Genomic DNA, 26424 nt, shown 5'->3' on the forward strand with positions numbered 1-26424 from the left:
ATAAATGTTTTCAAATTTGATTTGTCATTTTCTAAAAAAATATTAGATGAAACTAAATATTTTTTCACGACCCCCCGCACCCGTCAACGAATGTAAATGCTCCCTCCCTCCCTCCCTCCTCTACTCATCTCCTCTATATAGTGTAATAATTTTTATCAATAAAAAATAAAAAAGTTACTAATGGCGCACTAGGAGAGGGTGCGCCATTGTTATCAATAAAAAGAAGTTACTTATGGCGCACCCCTCGGTGGTGCGCCATTGCTATGGATGTACTTATGGCGCACCCCTGGGTGGTGCGCCATTGCTATCCCTTTCCCCCTCGCCCCCCACGCCAGATCAAATCCCTAGCCCCCTCGCCCCCCGCACCAGATCCCTTTCCCCCTCGCCGCCGACGACCCCTTTCCAGAGCGCCCCGCCCCCACCTCCAGCGCTCCTCCACCCATCACCACCGCAGCTCTTCCACCCCTCACCACCGCAAGCCGCCGCCACCCCTGAGCATCCCTCTAGTTCGATATGAACTCATCAGATCGCGCGGTGACCGCGGCCCCCTCATCGTTGTCGCGACCACCGTCGTCGTCGTCGCGCGGGAAGACGTCCAGGAGGATCGCCGCGTTTGGCTTCTTCCGTTCAGAGAACCAGCTCGAGCCGGGGTCTCGCGTAGCCTCCGCCGTCGCCGCCTTCTTCGTTCGGCCGCCCACATCTCGTCGCCCCAACCGCTGCTCTTGCCCGTCCCCGGCCTCGTCGAGCTCTCCTCCGGCCCTCCCCGTGGTGAGCCTCCTCCACCCCCCAGTTCCCCCCTCTGTCGCGTGCACCCGTCGCCCCCGTCGGCCGCCCCTTCCCCCTGTTGCTCCCATCACTGATGGTTCTGCTGCCGCTGCTCTGTTGTTTTGCCGCCACTGCTGACGCTCCTTGCTCTACTGCGCTGCTGCCTGTCCTCACACACCCGCCCGCGTCCCGCGCGTCCTGGCCTCGCGCCATGCCAGCGCCTGCCTCTGCAAGCCTGCGCACCGTCCGCCCTGCTGCCCCATCGCCTACTGCCTCCCCTTGTGCGTGCTGCGTGCTGTTGCTGGCATATTGACGAGGACAACAGGCCAGAAGTGAACAACCATGGCTAGCAAGGTTTTGGTCATGGTACATTGATACACAACATGCAGCTGCAGCCCCCATAGATACTTTTTGTTTTGTTTTGAAAAAGACGATATATGAAATGTGAGAATTCTTAAAAGATGAATTACCGTGAAGTAGCTTGGTCGTGCCAAGAAAATGCTGCATTTTTGGTACTTGAAAGGTTTATGCTGATTCAGCAAATCCATGTGGCCTATTAAAAATTTAGAACTTGTGATCAGGAGATGTTTGGGAAAAAGGAGTGTAGGTACTGTTCTTGTGTTGGGATAATTTTGTAGATTTTTAGGAGCTAGGGGAAAGAGGGTTGTAGTTGTAAACTGAAAATGGATCAGAATGGAAATGTGGGTGTTTCTCTCAAAAATTTCAAAAGAGTAGGATGGGTCTTTGTTCAAAAATGATTTATAGGAATTATAGGGTCTCTCAAAAATTTTGTGGCAATTTTATAAAAATTATTTGAATTAGTTTTAGTGCAACAGAGGCAACTCAGAGTTTGAAAATGGCATTAAAGGAATTTGTTTTTGGGGTAAATTCTATTATGAAATAATTCCTACTGTTATTTAAAATATAAATGAAATGATTTGGAACACCAAACAAGAGTTACGTTTCAAGTTGCTGAACCTTTTCATATAAGCTTGCAGAAGATTTAATTGATCATACAGAAAATGAAAAACGAAGGTCATACCGATCCTAGTTGGTATTATTTTTCTCAATTTTAAGTGTTGAATGAACACATAAAGAGAGTGCTAAATGATTTCAATATATCAAGTTTCAGAATAATATATAGGATTGTTGGTTTTTAACCTTGGTTGCCATTGTTTCTATTTGTAACGGTCTGAAGAATGACTCATGCTGTTTGTGCTATCGGCTACCTAAGAATCTCTAAGTGAAAGCAACTAGCTGGAGTAGATTTGTGCACACAATACTCCTTCCAAGACAATTTGCTTCCAAGGAGTAGTTTCAGTTTGCTTGCAAGGAGTAGTTTTAGTAAAGTTTCAGCATGGTTTCAGTATAGTTTCAGTAGCCGATTTGCTATTCACTTTGTGCTATTAGTTTGCTTCCATCTTTGTGCCTACTCTGAAGAGTATTCGTATATGCTTGGAACTAAACAGAATTATACAATGAACTTCTGCAGGCTGATCTGAGTTGGACCATCCTCTGCAGCCAACTTCTCTTCGGCAAGAGGAAGAAAGGAGAATCAGGGTACGGTGTCATGGCTAGAAGATATATTGCTGTACCCCGAGTGAAGGGATTTCATTGCACACTTGCGCATATATTTCTGTTGTGAGCATAACTCCAGAATTTATTTATCTGTGATTCGTATTGGGTTAATAATCTGCAGCTAGTTGTATTTTTAATTCACTAGCCTTTTACTTATACATGAGAGAAGTGGGAAGCTAAGTCAATAGGAGCTAAACTCAACCCTTGGCTTGTTACGTGAGCTCAAACTAGTACCTAGTGAGTGTTTCATGTACTGAACTTGGATTTATGGTGTTTTTGTAACATCCATGTAAGGTGCATAGCAGCCCTATTTTATGCTAGCTCCTTTGTTTAACCAAATTAGTTAGGGATGATAACCCATTCATGAGCAATATTGCGAGATGTTGGTTGCCTTTTAGAGAAAATCTGGATCGTGGGGTGACTCTGGCTGTAAACTGAACTTGGTTCGGTTAAAAACTGCACTGTCAAATCTGGACAGCAAGCTTATATCTGAAAAATGAGTTAGCTAGGCTCAGAATTTTGAGTTGGCCCCTTTACATAAGTTTTAGATAAAGTTTCAAGGTTTCTTTAGAGTATTTATTTGTGTCGTTTGGATGTACGGTTTGAGAGCAGCTATCAGTTTAGTTTGCTGTCCCGAAATATATGTTCCTGGGTACAGTATTTTGATATGGGAGATTAGGCCCTGTTAGAGGTGGTATTAAAATAAAGTTACAACATGAAAATTTTAGAGGCTGTTCTGTAGATACTTAAAACACATATCACTTGTCAGGTTTCGTTCGGTATATTAAATTCTATGAAATTATCAAAGTGTGATGTACTATGTTGGACAAAATTTTATGTTTGGACTTGGGTGAATGTAACCAGACTTATACTCTCAGATTTTGTCATAGTTGATGGTGTGAGGACTTATAATGTGATAAAATATATATGTTGTTGCAACACCTATATAATGTGATAAAGTATATACATTGTCATCTAAGTTGAGCTGATTTTGATTTCCGTATGTTATGGGGGGACAATAGATATTGCTATATGTTCATTCTTGAGGGTACAGACTTGCTAAACTATTGATGATTTTTTGTTGCGTGACCTATTAGATCTGGAATGGAAGCTCACATAAGTTGAGCTGATTTTTGTCGATATGAAAGCAGAGGACCATATGGTCTGTGGCCTTTTCATCCATATGAAAGTAGAGGCACATTGTGGTGCAAGTTTGCTGGGTTTTCTCTCTGACCATCGTGTCGTGATGATTTTGCAGGTACCCCGAGAGGCCCTTGAGTTTGCCGGAATGTCGATTAACTTCCGTTCCGGCAAATTCGGGTATTCCATATGTCCTATTTTCAGCAAAGGTCATGCTGAAATTTTCCGTGAATTTTAGCATGACTTTGCTAAAAATAGGACATATGGGGTACTTGCCACAAATGCATGGGCCGGGGTATCTTAGTACTTAATTAAGTAGGATCAACTGCCTCTTGTGTTATGCATGGGCCTCAGCTTCGACAAACCCTAAATGATAAAACCTTTGCTTTTAGGGTGCCTCGGTGTCTATAAAAACCTAAATGATGAAAGCTTAGGCTTTTAGGGTGCCTCGGCGTCGACAAACCCTAAATGATAAAAGCTTAGCTTTTAGGATGCCTCGGTGTCGCAAACCCTAAATGATGAGACCATGATCTTGTTCCTTGACAATAACCAACTTTTGACCAAATATTTTTCCTATTTAGAGCGAAACATGGCCCACAACGATGAGGCTGGCGGTTCAGGCAAGGCATTCTGGGAGCTGTCCCAGGAAATGGAGGAAGAACCTCACTACTATGAGGATGCCGCGGAAGACACCGATCCCGACTACACAACCCCTAGTGGCGTCGGGGATGACACCACTGATGGTGCCGCCGAGGATGCCACCACTGATGATGGCGGCGCACACACAGATGGCAGCCAACCGAAGAGGCAACGGAAGGACCGGCGCCCGAACGTGCTCGGCACCGCCAAGGAGGAATTTACCGAAGTGTCCTCCCAGGGGCATCCAACGGCGCCGAAAGAAATAGTCAAGGGGTACGCGGGACAGCTCGGGTGCATTCTCCGGAGCACCGTCTCGATCAACACCGAGAACCTAAGGCATCGTGACCGAGGGAATTTGCGCAACCTCCTCTTCACGAAGCTGCACGAACGATACAAGTTCCCCGGTGACTTTGCAAACACACACCTCTCAGGGAATAAAGTGACCAGTGCTGCCCTCACGAAGATGAGCAAGGCCCTGGCTACTTGGAGAGGCGCAGTAAAGAGCATGATTGAAAAAAGTGATAGTTATGAGAAGATCAAGGAGAAAAATCCTTCGATCAGCGAAGATGACTACCGGGAGTTCAAGATCAAGTGCGAGAGCAACGCATCCGAGGAATCAAGTCAGTGGGGGAAAGATATGCGGGACCTGAACTTAGGGGTCCACAAACTCGGTCCCGGCAGTTACAGAGTGGCGGAACCTATATGGGACAAGGAGGACACGGAGCATGCCGAGCAAGGCCTACCGCCCAGCTTCGAGAAATACCGTGACAAGCAGACCAGGAACTATGTCAGGGCCCGGTACAAGATTGACCCGGTAACCAAGGAGCTTACCACGGATCCGAAGACCAAGGCGCTTGAGAATGTTCTGGTAAGGAATACACCCCCGCGTAATTAGCTAGTACATATATGGTTGCATTCTAGTTAATGAAGCCAAATTTCTAAATGGTTCACGTTCCTTAAGCAGGACACTGAAAGCAGTAGCGCGGGGTCGTCTCAGAGCTCCCCGTTCGACACCCCTTTAAATAGGGCGTTGAACATAATGAAAAACAAGGATAAGCTCAGTAAGCCGTCGTCAGCTGGTCGTGTGGCCGGCAAAGGCTTGTCCACGAAATGGTTGGAATACTATATCGCTGGGCGAAAGGAGAGAAAGACCAGCTCGAAAAGCCAGCAGCGCGAGGTTGAACAACTCAAGGCACAAGTGGCGCGGATTCCGGAGATGGTCTAAGAGCAAGTGCAATACCAACTGGGAGCGACGATCACCGCCATTTTACCTACCTTGGTTTCTGGGCTGCAGGCGTGGGTGGCGGGTGGCCAACAAGGGCCGCCCCCGATTCCCAGCTTCACGGGCAGCAACTCGCGCAATGCGCCGGCGGTGCCATTGGTGTCTCCCGCGGCGGCGCCGGCATTGCAGCTTAATGCACCCGGGTGTGGGAAGAATACGCCGGCCGGCACCTCGGCAACAAGCGGCCCCTCCGTCAATTGCACGCCCGCCATTGGCAGTGCCTCGACATTAGCCGAGCTCGACGCCATCACGGTAACTAATTAAGCCTCTCGGCCGATGACTTCATCTCCTTGCCTTTGACTGGGCATCCCCGACGCCCTACATGTTTTCGCAGGGCGCCGCCGATGTTCCGTGCACTCTCCTGCACTTCGTGAACGACGAATTGGTCGATGTCGCCAAGGGCAGAATAGTTCAACCGGGCAACCGCGTGTTCCACGGTAATCCGATGCCACCCATCGTTTATAGGGTTCAACTGGTTCGGGTGCTGCCGGGCTTCGATGACATGTTAGCTCCGTATCGACCCCATGGGGCCGACGAAGATGATGTGATGACCCTCAGCGCCTGCATAAGCTGGCCCATGCTTTGGCCGAAGAGCCAGATTTGTTTGGTTGCGGGGGACACCACCCCACAGACAACACCGCCAGTCTTGCCAGCGCCAAGCCATGGCAAGACCCCCGCAACGCTACCGGACATGCCGGACGTGCATATGGCACAGGATCCGGACATGCATATGGCACAGGATCCAGACGACGACGACGGTACATTTACCAAAGTCGATAAGTACTTCAACGAACATGGGTACGATGACGTATTCTTGGGGCCTCCTTCTCAAGAACCCAACCCTGCAAAAGACGATCGCGATCTAGCTGGTACCGCGGAGAAACCCAATTGCAACAGGCGTCGTCTGGCGTTCAGTTCTTAGGAGACGCCTCTAGCTGCCGCCTTCACCGAGCCTCAGATAATCACCTTCTGCTACCAAATAATCTCAAAGATTGGGCCGCAAGCTTGTCGGCAATCTAGGACGCGGACATCAGACAAGAATTCTTTTGCATTCAGTCGGAGTTTGCGGAAATCATCCATCAAGATGTCCTTCGTACCTCGGGGCAGTTCTACCTCAGATATCAACAGTCCAACAGTGAGATAGAAAGAACGCTACAAATGCAGGCTGACAACGCCCGCGATTTCATGACCATCACGACAGACGGCGGCTTCATCCACGCTCCGGTCCCTGAGTCGAGTCGAAAGTAGTGATGCTATGTAGTTCTGAAATATCGATTAGCTCATGTTGTAATTAAACTTTAATGAACTTGTGTGTCTCTTTGGTTTGGACAGTCGCTCAACTTATATGTAACCGATGCTATTTATTAGTAGGACCATGAATTGTGCTATTAATGCCTTGCTTTTCTCTTCCGATCCTTTTGTTGCATACTTACATATTGCTTATGTATTGTCTGTGAATTGCTACTAACGTTTTGTTTGGCTAGTGCATAGAGATGCCGTCGTATGTCGTGTACAAGGGTAAGGTTCCCAAAGGCTACGACGACTGGGAGGAGTGTCAGAGACAGGTTCACCGTTTCAGCGGTAACAGTTACAAAGGGTAAACCACTAGGGCGGAGGCGGAAGCTAGATACGCGCGCTATCTAGCGGGAGAGAGGAGAGAGCGGAGGAGGAACCGGATGAAGACCAGTTTCATCGCGATGATGCTCATCATGATGACCGTAGCTCTCTTCTATGTGATGGTAGTTTAGATGATCGATATCGACTTGTAATGTGAAGACAAACTCGCTACTCGCGGTCTCGAGACTTGTAATGTTCTAACTTTGTTCGGTATTTTGAATTCAGAGACTAGCTAATATGATGAATTGTATTAGGATACTAATCTTCTATTGTATTCGATGAATCTGCTATTTATATGTTTTGCTGTCTATATTCTCTGCAGTAATATATTTTGTAACCTGTGCAAATATCAGAAAAGAAAAATAATAATTCCTAATATTCATACTAGTGGCGCACCATACAGCACATTAGTGGCACACTGCTATAAAAAATACTCGTGGCGCATTATCTGTTAGTGCGCAATTAGTAACCCAGAGCACAAGGTAAATATGGCCCCCCTCGGAGGCATACTAATGGCGCACCAAGTGACATACTAATGGCGCACTGCCTGGTGCGCCACTACTGTCTGGTATACTAATGGCGCACTAGGGGTGCGCCATTAGTATTAGTTACTAATGGCGTGATGATAGTGGCGCACCTGTAGTGCGCCATTAATGGCCAAAACAGGTGCGCCACTAACAGGCCTTTTGCTAGTAGTGACATCTCCAGATGCCGCCTGTACCCAGCAACCCCCCGACGCCCGTCCACTGATTAGCCCGACGACACTGGGGGTGGTGGTTAGGGAAGTTATGGTGGGCTCACTACCGCCACTCACCAAGAAGCAAAGGAGGAGACCGGACAAGAAAGGCCCTAAAGGAGCCAGAGCTGCTTCAAGCAGCCAGCCGCCTCTCGAGCCCCGGGTGGTAGACAGAATACCTGTCGAAGGTGCGCAGCGCTTCCATGTCGCCGGCCAACCGATCCTACCTGCGAAAGCGCTAGAGCACATACTGAACAATGATGTAAGGAGACTCCATGAAGATGTGCTGGCCAGAGAGAAAAGCCTTCTCGTCGCGGAAAAACCAGGATACCCGCTTTACGCGACTCAGGTGCCGGGTGGGAGGTTGTACGTCAATAGATGGCCCGCGAATAAGTTCATCCTGCGATTTGACTACATCTACGACATGTTCCACATGACCAAGCTGGATTTCCAGTTCATCTGCATGTATGCGCTGTTTCTGAACTACTTCATCAGGGTCGAGAAAATCAAATATATCTGCGTCGCGGACCCGTTCTATATGCATGAGAGCTTCTTCGCAGTTTGAAAGAGCAACGTGACTATGCGAGCAAGTACCTCGGTGAATTCATGATCGCTAATAAGGACAAGGAAGTGATTCTCTTGCCTTATCATCCCATGTAAGTCATCCACACATATCCTTTCGTAAGTGTTAATCATTCCTTTACAAGCATGGAGGCTAATTTGAGGTGTACTTATTTGCACAGCGGGAGGGGGGTGGCACTACAAAAAAATACACTTCCGTGATGATACGTGTTTGTCACAGTAGGGCGCATTTTTTGTCATGCATGTACATCCATGACAATTTTATGACAGAATCAAGATAGTCATACCTGTGCTGTCGTAGAAGTGTTCGATGACATTACCAACATTATCATCACAGAAGTGTCCACTTCCATGACGATAAATCGCTCGTCACAGAAGTGCTTTCGTCAAGGGTGACCGACACGTGGCATCCACCGTAACGGAACGCCGTTAAGCTATCGGGTCCGGTTTTGGATCCGATAACCCGCTAACAGCCCCAACCAATGGGGATTTTCCACATGTAAAATCATCATTGGCTGGAGGAAACACGTGTCGGCTCACCGTTGGGACACATTTCATCCACTCATTGGACAGAAGGCGCCTATGATACGTCGACACGTGGCACAACCCAACAGAGGCCCATTCCTATGAAAAGGCCAGCCCGTTTGACTTGGTCAAAAGGTGGCGGGCCGGCCCACGGAAAGCCTGTTAACGGCCTGTTCGCATATAGCCCATTTACAGCCCGCTAACCCAGGGCCCGTTACGACCTATCCGAATTAGGCCCAGTAGCGTCATCTGGGCCGTCCAATATGATTCCAGCCCATTTTAACTTCCGGCCCATGTATAGCCCATTAAGTCTTTCGACCCATATGAGGCCCTTTGTAACTCTTGGCCCATTAACGGCCCGTGGTGAAACTGGCCCGTAATGAATAGTGTATCACTTTATACCCATTAACGGCCCATTAATCCATTGGGCCGTTTGCATCCCATGTTATCTTTCGGCCTTCTCAGGGCCCATTTATTCTTGGGCTCATTTCCAGCATTCGGTTACTTACGGCCCGTTACTGCCATTTTCTGCTTGTGGGCCAAATTCAGCCCATGGTTACAGTCGGCCCGTTTGTGGCCCGTTAATACGTTGGGCCGTTTTCATAGCATCATCAAATACGGCCTATTAACGACGGCCCGTTATGGTCGGCCCATGAACGGACGACTCCAACTCTAGCCCGTTTACGGCCATAATGTGGTCTGTTTTTGGCCCATGTTTGGCCAATCGATCATACGACCCGTCTAAGGCCCATTGATGATACGGCCCGTAGAAGGCCCATTGTTTCTGCGGCCCGTAGAAGGCCCATTGTTTCTACGGCCCGTAGGAAGCCCAGTGTCACTACAGCAAATATGTAGCCCATGGCCTGTTAAAGGCGGGAAACTACTATAGGTTTAGACCTGCTAATGGCCCAAGATGATTATAGGCCCACGTTTTGGCCCATATGAGTAACGAGCCGGCCTGAAGACCGACAACACTGAGATCCACTGAACCTTCCAGCCTAAATTACAGCATACCGACCAAAGAATAAACCTAGACTATACAACAAAGAAATTACGGCATATTAGGAATCAAAGTTCGCTACCCAGTGATAATAAAGCGCAACATGACCGCGGATTACATACACTGGGCATCAAAGGTCGCCACCAGTGCATATAAACGCGCCGACAAAAGAATATACAAAACTGAGAGCACTTCAGAAGGCACTATACCTGGCAAGCTCGGGCCCCGCAAGCAGCCAAACAAGCTGATGAGACCTCAGTTGTGTCAACGATAGATGCTTCATCCCTAGCTGTATGGCACCATAGTGCGCAAGGCAGTCCCCTGACATCTTCATTACATCTTTGACTTCAAGTCGGAGCTGAGCTCAAGCAAGCCTTTCCGCTTTAAGTTGAGACTGAAGAAGTCGAACTGATTGAGGCAGCGACTGCACAGAGGTTGTCTCACACCTGCTGGTGAGTAGCTTCAACTCACTGTCTTCATCAAGACAGGACCTTGGCGTCATCTCGCTGTCCTCAAGATGGTTTGGCTCACTATCTTTCCTAAAGTTCTGCCTGGCATAAGAGATACGACTCTGAAAGAGAAACAAAGAGACACGTAACAGGTTTCACAATTATATAAGCAAATAAATGGATCTGTTCTGCATAAGGAACATGTTTTTACAACTAAATGATGCCTATCCAAATCTATACTAGAACAAAGTTTGAAGGCTTGAGAAGGATGAACTTACATTACATGTTAACACGGGCTGGACAAAGCCCTTCTCCATGTTGATGGAAAGATAATTCAATAAATTCCCCAAAGAAAATTCTCTATAAGTGTTGCCATTATTCCACATTTTGCAACAGAGTAAATATAGATCAAATAATATTGGAAGAAATAGAGGATAATGAAGCTCAGGTGCAGACTGATGATACATAATCAAATAGCAATTAATTAAGTACAACGTTACAAGGCAAAAGGTACTGACAAGAGGAATGCAGACATCAACGTGTGCAGTGGCATTGGCTTTATTCAACATTTTGGTAAGAGTAAATGTAGATATGATAATTTGGAGAAAGTGGAGGGTAGGGCAGATAAGATGTAGAGTAATGCTAGACAATCAACTATCTCGCGATGCATGTACAGTAATACCACCACCGTACATTATTAGTTGTCGCTCAAATGGATGTATCTGGCACTATTAAGTTCTAAATACATCTAATTGATCAACAATTAATTCGGTACAGAGGGAGTACATGACAACAGGTACTTACATGAGCAATCCAAAACTTCATAACCATTGTGTTAATTCTACATTTATCTAAGAGTATATATAGCTCTTATAATTTCAAGCAAAGGAAGGATAAAGAAGCGAACATTTACAGTGATGCTACATAATCAAACAACAATGAGTGTAAGTATGCTGACAAAGGGCAAGAGGTACTGACAAGAGCAATGCAGAGCCCAGTATTGTCGTAAGATCCTATGATCCTTTGAGCAAGGAGATTCATTTGAAATTAGTTTTCATACAAGAGAGAAGGTAAGGCACATGCAGAAATTTAGGAGTTCAAATTTTGAATTGATATCTTAGACAGTACCTGACGCTGGGCTGTCAGCAGTTCTAATTGGGGTTTGGCCACTGGAGTAGGGGTAAAGTCTGTTACAGTTGGGCTTGTGTTTTCTGTGGCTGCTGATCTATCTGATTTAACAGGTATCACTACCTTTGCCAAATACCTAGTTTGTACTCCTTGAGGATCTGCAATCACCCTCTTCCTTTTGGACATCTATTACGAAAGAACAACATTTGACTGGAAAAACATAGTAAGACGACACATGGAATAGGTACAGTAAATGGATAGGTATGGCATATACTCATATATGATGCTTAAACTAAGAAGATGGTGTAACAAAGTAGAAGTAATGCAAGAGGTCAGATGCAAAATATGTGCGACCAATACAACCATGCCAAGTTAGAGCATGCACCTTGATGGGTAAATAAGATAGGCCATCCTCCACCATGCCAAGTTTGTTAGCCAGTGGATCCTTCCGCAATATTCCTCTCGTGCGCCCATTCTCATATTCATTTTGATAATGTTCAATACCTGACATGCATGAAAACATAAAAACAAGTGAGATTATCTCTGTAATGCAGAAGTGATTCTAATGCAATACTTCCTCCCTGTAAACCCTTTTGTGCTATCTTTGAAATTCTTCTAAGAGGTGCCATGCATGCTGTAATTTGGTGTGTGCATTAATATAATGTGGCCTACTACTCAAAATATGAGAGCTCCAGAAGTGATGACAGCTTCAACATATAGTAAAGAAGAACAAGTCGACCTGACCTGACAGATTCAAAATATACTAAGGGAGAATAACTCGACCTGACCAGTCGACCACAAGAGAAGAGGATCATCTTAAAGAAGAGTAGAAGAGCAAGGAGATTGAAGATATTACAAGTCTTTCTATACAATGTCGGTTGGCCACCCATGATGAACCAGTGCGCACAGAGAAATACTATTCCTTCCGGTCTCTCCATATGTGGCTCACATGCATTTCGAAACTAAAGTAGGAACATTTAGCTGACCAATTAAACATCTCTTAGTTTTACTAATATCAGCATAATATCATATTTGAATTTGTACAACTAAGCTTGTTTAGCTCGATGGGTGGAGGAGTGCTTACGACACGAACCACGTAGACTGATCGTGGTCATCATAAAATGGGGAAACCGTAAGCATGATGAGTATAGTGTTGACCGTGGCAGTGGGATGGCAGATTGCTACCTCATGAGCACTGCGTTAGTTTTTCCTTGAAGAGGAAAGGGTGATGCAGCAAAGTAGCGTAAGTATTTCCCTCAGTTTTTGAGAACCAAGGTATCAATCCAGTAGGAGGCTACGCGCGAGTCCCTCGCACCTACACAAAACAAATAAATCCTCGCAACCAACGCGATAAGGGGTTGTCAATCCCTACACGGTCACTTACGAGAGTAGGATCTGATAGATATGATAGGATAATATTTTTGGTATTTTTATGATAAAGATGCAAAGTAAAATAAAAAGCAAAGTAGAAAGCAAAGAAAATAACTCAGTGTTGGAAGATTAATATGATGAAGATAGACCCGGGGGCCATAGGTTTCACTAGTGGCTTCTCTCAAGAGCATAAGTATTTTACGGTGGGTTATCATGCTTAGGAGGAATAGATCTAAGTTTCAAAGAATCAACATCAAGAGAAATTCTATCAACTTTCCTAGCCAATTCATCAACTTTAAGCAATCTTTCTTCAAGCAAGGCATTGAAATTCTTTTGCGAATTCATAAATTCCTTAACACTAGTCTCAAATTTAGAAGGCATCTTATTAAAATTTCCATAAGAATTGTTGTAGGAATTACCATAATTATTAGAGGAATTGCTAGGATAAGGCCTAGGATTAAAATTCCCTCTATACGCATTGTTACCTAAATTATTCCTACCAACAAAATTCACATCCATAGATTCATTATTATTCTCAATCAAAGTAGACAAAGGCATATCATTAGGATCGGAAGAAACACTCTTACTAGCAAATAATTTCATAAGTTCATCCATCTTTCCACTCAAAACATTAATTTATTCTATCGCATGCACCTTTTTATTAGTAGATCTTTCAGTGTGCCAGTGAGAATAATTAACCATAATATTATCTAGGAGTTTAGTAGCTTCTCCTAAAGTGATTTCCATAAAAGTGCCTCCCGCGGCCGAATCTAAAAGATTTCTAGAAGCAAAATTCAATCCGGCATAAATTTTGTGTATAATCATCCACAAATTCAAACCATGTGTAGGGAAATTACGTATCATTAATTTCATCCTCTCCCAAGCTTGTGCAACATGTTCATGATCAAGTTGCTTAAAATTCATAATATCGTTTCTAAGAGAGATAATCTTAGCGGGAGGAAAATACTTAGAGATAAAAGCATCTTTGCACTTATTCCAAGAATCAATACTATTTTTAGGCAAAGACGAAAACCAAGCTTTAGCACGATCTCTAAGCGAAAAAGGAAATTGCTTCAATTTAACAATATCATTGTCAACATCTTTCTTCTTTTGCATATCACACAAATCAACGAAGCTATTTAGATGGGTAGCGGCATCTTCACTAGGAAGGCCGGTGAATTGATCTTTCATAACAAGATTCAACAAAGCAGCATTGATTTCACAAGATTCAGTATCGGTAAGAGGAGCAATTGGGGTGCTAAGGAAATCATTATTGTTGGTATTGGTAAAGTCACATAATTTGGTACTATCTTGAGCCATCGTGACAAGCAAGCAATCCAACACACGAGCAAACAAAAAGCAAGCGAAAAAGAGGTGAACGAAAAGAGAGGGCAAATAAAACGGCAAGGGTGAAGTGGGGGAGAGGAAAACGAGAGGCAAATGGCAAATAATGTAATGCGGGAGATAAGGGTTTGTGATGGGTACTTGGTATGTTGACTTTTGCGTAGACCTCCCCGGCAACGGCGCCAGAAATCCTTCTTGCTACCTCTTAAGCGCCGCGTTGGTTTTCCCTTGGAGAGGAATGGGTGATGCAGCAAAGTAGCGTAAGTATTTCCCTCAGTTTTTGAGAACCAAGGTATCAATCCAGTAGGAGGCTACGCGCGAGTCCCTCGCACCTACACAAAACAAATAAATCCTCGCAACCAACGCGATAAGGGGTTGTTAATCCCTACACGGTCACTTACGAGAGTGAGATCTGATAGATATGATAGGATAATATTTTTGTTATTTTTGTGATAAAGATGCAAAGTAAAATAAAAGCAAAGTAGAAAGCAAAGGAAATAACTCAGTGTTGGAAGATTAATATGATGAAGATAGACCCGGGGACCATAGGTTTCACTAGTGGCTTCTCTCAAGAGCATAAGTATTTTACGGTGGGTGAACAAATTACTGTTGAGCAATTGACAGAATTGAGCATAGTTATGAGAATATCTAGGTATGATCATGTATATAGGCATCACGTCCGAGACAAGTAGACCGACTCCTGCCTGCATCTACTACTATTACTCCACACATCGACCGCTATCCAACATGCATCTAGAGTATTAAGTTCATAAGAACAGAGTAACGCCTTAAGCAAGATGACATGATGTAGAGGGATAAATTCATGCAGTATGATAAAAACCCCATCTTGTTATCCTCGATGGCAACAATACTATACGTGCCTTGCTGCCCCTGCTGTCACTGGGAAAGGACACCGGAAGATTGAACCCAAAGCTAAGTACTTCTCCCATTGCAAGAAAGATCAATCTAGTAGGCCAAACCAAACTGATAATTCGAAGAGACTTGCAAAGATAACCAATCATACATAAAAGAATTCAGAAGATTCAAATATTGTTCATAGATAAACTTGATCATAAACCCACAATTCATCGGTCGCAACAAACACACCGCAAAAAGAAGATTACATGGAATAGATCTCCACAAGAGAGGGGGAGAACATTGTATTGAGATCCAAAAAGAGAGAAGAAGCCATCTAGCTAATAACCATGGACCCGAAGGTCTGAGGTAAACTACTCACACTTCATCGGAGGGGCTATGGTGTTGATGTAGAACCCCTCCGTGATCGATGCCCCCTCCGGCGGAGCTCCGGAACAGGCCCCAAGATGGGATCTCATGGATACAGAAGGTTGCGGCAGTGGAATTAGGTTTTTGGCTCCGTATCTGATCGTTTGGGGGTATGTAGGTATATATAGGAGGAAGCAGTACGTCCGTGGAGCAACAGGGGGCCCATGAGGGTGGAGGGCGTGCCCTGGGGGGTAGGCGCGCCCCCCTACCTCGTGGCTTCCTCCTTTGTTTCTTGACGTAGGGTCCAAGTCTCCTGGATCATGTTCGTTCCGAAAATCACGTTCCCGAAGGTTTTATTCCGTTTGGACTCCGTTTGATATTCTTTTTCTGCGAAACTCTGAAATAGGCAAAAAACAACAATTCTGGGTTGGGCCTCCGGTTAATAGGTTAGTCCCAAAAAGAATATAAAAGTGGATAATAAAGCCCAATAATGTCCAAAACAGAAGATAATATAGCAAGGAGCAATAAAAAATTATAGATACGTTGGAGACGTATCACAGATTTGAAGCTGCAAACCACGCAAAGGGTAGTTAGCAACCAATATTTGCTTTGAAGTAACAACTAAGATTTGGTATGAACAAGAAAGTACAGTCAACAAGTGACAAAGAAATGCAATTCTGCTGTCTCTCTATATGTCGGGACATGCATTTGGAAACTCAAGTGGGACCTTTAGCTAACCAATTAAATGTGTCTGTTAACTAATATCAGTATCATATCACAATCATATTTGAACAACTAAGCTTTGGAATTTTGAGTGTTGTGTTGTTTAGCTTGAAGGGTGGAGTAATGCTAGTATGACAGAAAGCACCTACGCAGATCATAGTAGAGTAGATAAAAGGGGAAAACCCTAAGCATCAAGAGTAAAATCAGGAAAGTGGAACTAGCTGGACCAATGGGTTGCGCACATGCTTTTCGAAACGAATATAGGAACATTAGGTGACAAATTAAACATTCTCTGTCTTAGTAATATGAGCATCATATCAGATTCGTATTTCAACACATAAGCTTTGGAATTATGAGTGGCATGTTGTATCGCTTGATGGGTTGAGGTCTTGAGGAGCAGTGCTAGCACGACACGAAGCAAGGAAGCACCTACGATGATGGTAGTGAATATAAAGGGGGGAAACCATAAGCTTTACGAGTATAGTGACCGTGACATGGCGAATCTGACGGTGCAAACCAGACAAAGCTACTTCGCAACCAATGTTTGCATTCAACTAGCCACTACGATTTGGTACGGACAAGAAAAGTACAGTCAACAATTTAAGATCTATTTTTCGGGTGAGATCAATAACTTAAGCACATATGGAAGAGTACCACCTCTCTTGCGATGCGGTGTAGGCCCCTGCTGATACGTTGAGTCTGCTGCGGGTGCGATGGCTGTCGGCAGCGGGGAAGAAGACTTTAGATGGCAGACGGCCGGGTTGGGGGATAAATCCTGTTGCCGTGGAAGAGGCAGTCGTAGGAGCGGCAACAACAAAGTGGACGACGGCGCCGATGAAGCGAGACGACGCGATGAAAGGATCTTGGTCCCGCGCCGTGGATGAGAGACGTCCATCTCTTGCAGTGGACGACGGGGTAGGGGTAGCGGCTCCGGCAAGGTGGAGGATGGGTTGGCGGACGGAGGAGGCTACCCGCAGTGGGGAGGTTGTCGTCGCGCCGACGGTCTATGAATGGGGAAATGGAGGGGGAGGGGGATCTCAAACTTTGGGACGCGCTTGCCTGAAATGTGGGAAAGTTATGAACTTATCCCCCGTTTAAAATTTCGGACATCACGTCGGTTGGGGATAGGACGGTAATCTCGCATCTTCCAAATATTTGCCGGTAACGATTTTGGGCGAGGAGAGGGTGTTTTGCCGCCCACGGTTGGCGCCCACGGTGTATGAACGGGGCTGACAGGTAGGGCGGTTGTGTCACGTCTGAGGGAAGTTACACATCTGCCCCTATTTAAAATATTAGCCTACATCGATTTCGGACGAGGATAGTTTGTTTTGCCACCCACGGTGGATGAATGTGGAAATGGAGGGAGAGACACATGTCTTTCAGACGAGCTTGAATCAAATGTGTTTTGCCACCCACGTTTGGCGCCCACCGTGTCTGAATGGGCTCAGAGGCAGTCGTGTCACGTCAGATATAAGTTACTAGTCTACCCCTATCTACAGCAGTGTAAATCCGGTCGATAAGGATGTCAAGTGTCAGGGGTAGACAGTAATTTCCATCTCGCAAACACTTACTTCGGGCAGCCCACAAATGATAGTGGGTGTTTAGCCGCTTCGTTCAAAACTTAGGAGAATTAACATTCACGTTTGCCCTGGGCCCTGGCAACTAAATCCAAATCCAATTTTTATTCGATTACGAATATCCACAGATAATTCTACGTTTTGTTATTTATTTCTTCAAAACCACAACAAAGATTTATTCCACCTTTACATATGATTATGATTTAGAAATGCCGTGATCTTTGAATTTAGTAGGTTGGATACACTTTGAGTCAAACCGTTATTTCATCCAATACAATATGCTCATACGAAAAACAGTTCACCTTATGTCAATCATACAAGTACTGAGGATTACCTCGCCTAAAAAATTCGGATCATTACAACACATGGACAACATAGGGGGTCTTACAACATAATCCATTCTGAGACATGACACAACATGCAAGTACAATAATCTAATGACAATTTCAACTGCTATCTAAAGAAGAACTGGGATTCCCTGGGCTTCAGATAGCAGAAGCAGCAGGACCTCCTCCGTCTTCAAATGCAACATTCTTACTTCCTCCAATTCTTGGGTTGCTTGCATAATGCGTGCAGCTAATTGCATAATTTCCAGCTTCAAGATCGAGATTACCTCATTCATGGCAGCCACACCATCTCTTTCTGCCTCTAGTAGAGCCTCAAGAGCTATAATATTTGTGCTTAGACTGCTCTCCGGCGGTGTTGCCTCTGAACTGCTACCATCTGGTAACATGGATGGCGCACTGCTTCCACAAATAGATTCTGGGGTTGTACATTGTTTCCTAGTGTGAACGGCATCCTGAAAGGTTTCCGCTGGACATAAATAAGAGATAGTTATCACATGATCCAGGCAGTAAGCTAACATGGTAAACGACATACGAATTATTGCCGAGCATGTCAAGCTTGTGACGCCCGGGTAATCAAGCTACAGTAAACCTTTGCTGATGATGCCACGTCACCTCGATTACTGTTGCTAATCTCGTGTTAGTTCGAAACCGATTATAATTCAAAATTCAAATTCAAGAAAACAATAAAAGTTTTCAAATATTAAAACTAAAAAGTTCAATAAATAGTAGATAAATCAGAGGCTATGATAAAATTGTAAACAACATTATTGAAATTTGATAAGTGACTTAAACAACCTCAAACAGTAGCGAAAACTATTATTTAAATACTTTTAAATACCAAATAATTAAAAAACTAATTTAGATTGGTTAGCAAGTTAGTGTGGCAATGGCATATCTGGTAACATCAAATTAGGTGCCATTTTGGTATTTTGCTAAAACAAAAATAAAAGAGAACTAAAAGAAACAGAAAGTAAAATAAATAAATAAAAAGGATAAAACAAAAAGAAAAGGAATAAAAAGCCCCCCGACCCAACTAGGCCACGGCCCAGCCAGGTCGGCCCACCTACTGGCCTACTTAGGCCTCCCCACCACCAAACCCTAGCCCACACCCCACTACCCCACGATCCCCACCCGCTCTCCCGTCCTACCACACCGCCGCCACCACGCGCACACACACACACACACGCATCGTGCCTGGGGGGGAGCGCCCCTGCTCGATCCCCACTCCCCCCCGCACGAACCCCTCTCCCCTCGTCCCCCCACCACTCCCCTCCGACCGGATCTGGGCGAACGCCCGATCCCGCGCCCCCAACTACGCCCCCCCGCTCGATCTGGACGCCGCCGAGTGCTGCTCGACGCCGTCTGCCTCGCCATCCCCGACGCCACCTCCTCGACGCTGCCGTCGCTCCATCGCCTCCCCGACAACGAGTCGGCGCCCCATCCGCAACCGCGCCATCGCCGGACCTCCTCCTCTACGTCGCCGTCGTCCCCGTCTTCCTCCCCAACGGCTCCATCAAGCCTCGCCGCCCCCCTTCTCACGACGAACGTGAGCACCTCCCCATGCTCCCTCTCTACCCCCCCCGTGGTCACCGCACTCTCGCGCGCACTCTGCCACGTCGGGCCTCGCTCACGCGCGCGCGCGTGCCCTGGCTCGGTGCTGCTCGTGTACCTCGCCCACTAGCCGTCGTCGTCCGCCCGCGCCATAGCCCTGCTTGCGCCACGGCGCGCCCGCCTGCACCGCACCTCGTGCGCCTCTTCCCCCTGCTCGCTGCTGCTCTGGCGCGGCTCTGGCCGCGCCACTGCGCAGCCGCCCGGTCCAGCCCCGACCGCGCACCCGCATCCGACCACCAAACACGGCGACCCCCCCGCCTTGCGTCCCACCTCGTCATCTCGCCGCGCCACCACTTCCCGCGGCTGCTACTGCCCTGCGGCCGCGCGCCGTCACCGTCCTGTCGCCGCTCCGGCCTCCTGGGCGGCGCCGTGGCCACCGGCCACTTCTGCTCCGGCGCCCTGCCGGGTCCGCCCGCCCCTGGGCGTGCGCCCGCTCGGGCTGCGCCCCGCGCCCGAACCCACTAAGGCCCCTAGGGCCAATGACATGTGGGGCCTAGCCCCAGAACGATATTTAAAAAGTAATAAATAAATAAATGATTTAAAAGAAATAAATAAATAAATAATAAAATTAATTAATTAATTAATTAACTTAATTAATCCTGTTAATATTAACTAATTAAGATTAATTAGCCTAATAACTAATTAACCTAATTAACTGCTGTTAATTAGCTAACAGTCACTGACAGGTGGGACCCACCTGTCAGGTTGACCAGGGCAACGGTCAGCGTTGACTGGTGACATCATGCTGATGCATTAATTAATTTTCGAAGTAAATTAATTTATTAAATTCTAAAAATGATTTAAATCTTTAAAAATTATTATAAAATAAACCATAGGTCGGATGGAAAAACTTTGTACATGAAAGTTGCTTAGAACGACGAGACGAATCCGAATACGCAGCCCGTTCGTTCACCACACGTCCCTAGCATAGTGAACCTGCAACATTTCACCTCCGGTCCATCTATCCGAAAACACGAAATATCGGGAATACTTTCCCGGATGTCCCCCCCTTCGCCGGTATCACCTACTACCGTGTTAGGGCACACCGAGCATCACGCTTTGTCATGTCATGCATCGTTATGCATCTGTTTGCATTTTATTCATTGTTTCTTCCCCCTCTTCTCTCCGGTAGACTACGAGACCGACGCCGCTGCTGGTGCCCCGACCGACTACGCTGTTGACGACCCCTCCTTCTTGCCAGAGCAATCAGGCAAGCCCCCCCTTGATCACCAGATATCGCCTATTCTTGTCTATACTGCTTGCATTAGAGTAGTGTAGCATGTTACTGCTTTCCGTTAATCCTATCCTGATGCATAGCCTGTCCTTGCTACTACTATTGTTACCTATACCTGCAATCCTACATGCTTAGTATAGGATGCTAGTTTTCCATCAGTGGCCCTACATTCTTGTCCGTCTGCTGTGCTATACTATCGGGCCGTGATCACTTGGGCGGTGATCACGGGTATATACTTATATACTATATACATGACACCTGTGGTGACTAAAGTCGGGTCGGCTCGTAGGAGTACCCGCAAGTGGATCTTGTGGCAGAGCGACGTGGCAGGTTGAGACCGCCTAGGTGAGAGGTGGGCTTGGCCCTGGACGGCGTCCGCGGTTACTTCAAAATAACACGTTTAACGAGTTCTTGGTATTTGATCTGAGTCTGGCCATTTGGTCTATACGCACTAACCAGCTACGCGGGAACAGTTATGGGCACTCGACGTCGTGGTATCAGCCGAAGCCTTCGTGACATCAGCGACTGAGTGGCGCGCGCCGGATTGGACTGGAACGCCACTAGGCTAGGTATGCTTCCGGCCGCGTTCACAACGTGCAGGTGTGCAATGGGCGATGCGCCCAGACCCCTACGCCATAGGATTTAGACCGGCGTGCTGACCTCTTTGTTGTGCCTAGGTGGGGCTGCGACGTGTTGATCTTCCGAGGCCAGGCATGACCCAGAAAAGTGTGTCCGGCCAAATGGGATCGAGCATGTTGGGTTATGTGGTGCACCCCTCAGGGAAGTTTATCTATTCAAATAGCCGTGTCCCTCGGTAAAAGGACGACCCGAAGTTGTACCTTGACCTTATGACAACTAGAACCGGATACTTAATAAAATACACCCTTCCAAGTGCCAGATACAACTCGGTGATCGCTCTCTAACAGGGCGACGAGGAGGGGATCGCCGGGTAGGATTATGCTATGCGATGCTACTTGGAGGACTTCAATCTACTCTCTTCTACATGCTGCAAGATGGAGGCTGCCAGAAGTGTAGTCTTCGACAGGATTAGCTATCCCCGTCTTATTCTGGCATTCTGCAGTTCAGTCCACTGATATGGCCCTTTACACATATACCCATGCATATGTAGTGTAGCTCCTTGCTTGCGAGTACTTTGGATGAGTACTCACGGTTGCTTCTCTCCCTCTTTCCCCCATTTCCTTTCTACCTGGTTGTCGCAACCAGATACGGGAGTCCAGGAGCCAGACGCCACCGTCGACGATGACTCCTACGACACTCGTGGTGCCTACTACTACGTGCAGCCCACTGACAACGACCAGGAGTAGTTAGGAGGATCCCAGGCAGGAGGCCTGCGCCTCGTTCGATCTGTATCCCAGTTTGTGCTAGCCTTCTTAAGGCAAACTTGTTTAACTTATGTCTGTACTCATATATTGTTGCTTCCGCTGGCTCGTCTATGATCGAGCACTTGTATTCGAGCCCTCGAGGCCCCTGGCTTGTATTATGATGCTTGTATGACTTATTTATGTTTTAGAGTTGTGTTGTGATATCTTCCCGTGAGTCCCTGATCTTGATCGTACACATTTGCGTGCATGATTAGTGTACGGTCAAATTGGGGGCGTCACAAGTTGGTATCAGAGCCAACTGCCTGTAGGAATCCCCCTTTCCAACTCCTTGGCCGAAGTCGAGTCTAGTCATTGAAAAACTTTTACTAACATGGCCGTGTGGCTTACGGGCCCACATCGCCATTGGGTGGTACTAGGATCTTTTACTCCTCGACCTTTACTCTGGGACTCTGATCTCTCCCCTATTCGGGTTAAATGAATTTTGCTAAATCTAACATTAGGATCTCGTTATCACTTTCACCCGGAGAGCCCCTTATTACTGATGATCATCTGCTGCACGTGAAGACCCTGAAGACACTCTCCGCTGTTAACTCGAGAACTTGTGTTCATCGCTTTTGCAATTCCCTTCCATCGATAAACTCCTATGGATAACCACGTATACTCGCCATTCATACAATGTTTCCCCGTTGATCTTGTTATTACAAGATACCCCGAAATTCTCTCTGTTGTTCCGAGAATCCTTTGAGCTTACTGCCGTGTTGTTCCTTGTCACCTGAATACCCCTACGGATAATTCTCGCACTTACCGAGTATCCGCTCGTCCCCAGTTGATTCAAGTAATTCACAAAAGTCCTTTTAATACTATTTGAACTTCCGAAAATCCTGAGCAGCCTATTGCTCTTGAAATTCTTGCTTGCTTGCATTATGGTTAATCCCATAAGTCTCGTAATCTTATTGTCATTCCTTGTCATTATCATTGAGTCTGTTGATTGAAAATATTGTGAATGCTCACAATCCTCAATCAGATCCAAGAATTCTTCCTTCTGGCTCAAACATCATTTTAAACATGAGCTGGTATCGACCAATCGAATTGCCATCGACTGAACCCCTAAGCCTACTCAACTTATCCATCCTTGATCAGAGCGTTGCTCCTGATTCCCTGATTTGGAAATCATAATTGTTTTGCACTTGAACTTTGAATTAGTCAGTTGTTTCTATAATCAGATCTCCTTGCATTCTTCTTCCTCTGGTTGAGTACCGATGCTCACATCAGATCCCTTGTAGACCATCGGTTCCTTTGTTGGATTTTACCCGACAATGTCCTTCATATTGAATAACCTTGTGAGCCTTTCCATGGGTATATAATGCCTTTGGTAAATTGTATCATCTGCTTTTGAACAATGCTCTACTTTCGAGCTTGTAATATTTACTCCGAAGTTTGTGGTATATGATCCTAAGATGCCCTGATGGGTTGAACCTACGCCTTCCCTAATCCGTGTGAACCCGAAAGATTACACGGGTCATACTTATCTAGTATTGCACCAGGTAAAAGCTTTCAACAACTAATGCCATTTTCGAAATACGAGAGGTGAATGAAAGGTTATGCGTTGAACAAGTGGGAGTCGACCTTGAACCCTGTGTTCATGCCCATGGACACGATGTACATCTTATCATGAAAGCTTCTCTTAAAATAATTATCCCCTTGTTATAAGTTCATCTGGTATCCATGGACGTGGTTCCGACCATGTTTCTCCTTGATTCCGTTTCTCGTACAAGTTTGAGCACTTGTCTTCTGCAGAGCAATACCCTAGTCCAACCTCTACCTTGATCTGTCGTCGAGTATTACCCCCTGGTATCTCGAGAATGCCAAGGAACTACATAACTTCTTATGAGTTCTTCATCAACTAATATTCTTGCCAATTCCATTTTCCAACGGGTTCTGAGTTGTTAGAACCCCTCAAGGACGCCGATAAGTGAATCAATTCCGCACTCCGATTCAATAACTCTAAGTAATTTTTGTTGCTTACGAGTTTAATAATCATTCAAGTCATTCCTAGCCTGCTCGGCTATGTCATTATCGTGCCGATTTTAACTGTGCTACCTGGTCCTTCCCAGCGCACAAATTTCGACAGTGAGCTAATCTTGCGTCGATCTTCCTCGTCATATCACTTCTCCTTGAACAGCAAACTTGATTTCGAGTTTGTGTCCTACCCGTGGTTCCAATAACCTTTCGCTTTCATCATTCCTTTGACTTGATGTCATCGTCGATCAATTACTTCTTCTTGGAAACCTTCGACAAATTTGTCGTGATCATTGTCAACAATTTGACTTCTTCCAAGTTGTGTGTCGAAATTCAGGATGAGAAATACCATCCTTGCCCCTCGATGAATTGTGTTATCATCGACAACATTCTTGCCCCCCCAACACAAACTTGTTCATATTTTGTGTTGTATCTTGATTTCCTTGCTATCTAGCTTATGATATGTTCTACCTTGGAGTATTACCATCTTTTATGTCAAGAATGTCGTGAGAATTTCACCACCTCTTAAGAATTCTTGATACAGGTGATACCTTTTGCCATATCCGTTCATTCCTTGGTCACCGTGTTATTTCTAACCAGAAAACCGACAATCGAACTATGATGTGCGACTTCAAAACTTCTAGCAACCCCATTGCTTCGAAGTTAATGGTCGATATTTCATTCTTAGACCATTGGTTATCGAACCACCATTCTAACATTGATCATGCTACTTAAGCCCATATTTCGGGTGCACCTTTCAACCAATGTTTAACTGTGTATGTTTTCCTCGAGCATACATCATTATATCATTTGAACTAACTAATGTTATCTCCTTGTTCACATAATTGTGGAAACCCATCTTTTGGACGTCTCGATAAATTGTCGCTGAGTTCATCAGCTACCACCTTTTCCCTTCATTGGTTTAATGATGAGCTTTTGTTTCGGAACCCGCTTTCATAGTAATTTTCCCGAGAATCTTACAATGTCGTCTCGTCAATTTGTTTTGCACCTTTTCTTCTCAGGCATCCTGAGTCTGAGGTATCCTGACACCAATCAGATCTGAATCTCGGTCAGATATGATGGTTGTAGCATTTTTCCAAGAGTCATAGCATTGGTCTTTATATAACCCAGTAGGGTGATATCATGCCTAGAGGCCCTATTGTTATAGATTCCTTTTCAGCAAGGTTATACATTCTTCCATGAGGAAATTGTAAGACTTACTCTATAAGTTGTTCCTGATGGATCCTTTGTGTATCCATAGCCTGATCTTACCTAATGACCATGTCAATGCTATCTCGAAGCATGTCTGTGGTACCCCGATCTTCAATAAAAACATTTGAAGCACAATGCTAAATTTCGTTATCAATTATTCAAACACCGTTGATTGGGTAATGTCATGAACTTCCTCTTCCCTAACCTAAATGGTTCTCTTCTAACCATTGTCCTTGGGAAGGATATACCCCTGAAATATGTGTTTAAACACATTTTCCTTTCCATTGTTCTGTTTAATCTGATAATCATATTTTCCTTTCCATTGTTTTGTCTAACCTTTCTGGTGATCTATATGATCTAAGCAGTAATGTTCTTCTGCTTATGTAAACACCTTGGTGTACAACCGTGTTAGTAAGACCTTGTTGCTTTTGTTGATAGCATTCCGGTAACCACCGATGGACGAGAACTTTGCCTATTAGTCCGCCTTGTTCAACGAGCAGGAAAATGGTTCCCTTTGTCCCTCGCCCTTTGTACCGACGATGTTGCCGACATAACTGACATGCTACTCTCTGACATGCCTTGCTATCATGACCGTGCAAGATGTCACCGCTCCTATTTTTATCCCACATGGTGGGCCCATAACCCACAGTTCCACAGGATCAAAACCTGCCTCTCCTATACCCCATGTTCCCAAATTTATTCATCGCGCGTGTCCTCGTATGTGATTCACGGACCACCGTCCTACTGTTCTATACTGGCATCAGACATAATACTTATTCCGATTGCTTTGAACCCCTTTCACACTTTGTTTCAGGCTTCGAACGATTGCCTACCCGTTTGAAACTTCTCATGGTACTTTCTTACTTGCTCTCGGCTTTTTCTTAAGATTTAGTTCGAGAGTTACTTTCCGCCACCTTCCCCGATGATATTGACCAGATAGTCAACCTTGCAGAGGTCCGTTCTTCCAGAATACCCCCC

At 45.5% G+C, this 26424-nt stretch overlaps 1 pseudogene; it reads right to left on the reverse strand.

Moving 5' to 3' along the window:
* Window positions 1-7890: 7890 nt before the first annotated feature.
* The window catches only part of LOC141039131 (uncharacterized), a 158355-nt pseudogene continuing 139821 nt past the window's right edge, over window positions 7891-26424 (reverse strand).

The sequence above is a fragment of the Aegilops tauschii genome, chromosome 1 (genome assembly GCF_002575655.3).
Source record: "Aegilops tauschii subsp. strangulata cultivar AL8/78 chromosome 1, Aet v6.0, whole genome shotgun sequence".
NCBI lineage: Eukaryota > Viridiplantae > Streptophyta > Magnoliopsida > Poales > Poaceae > Aegilops > Aegilops tauschii.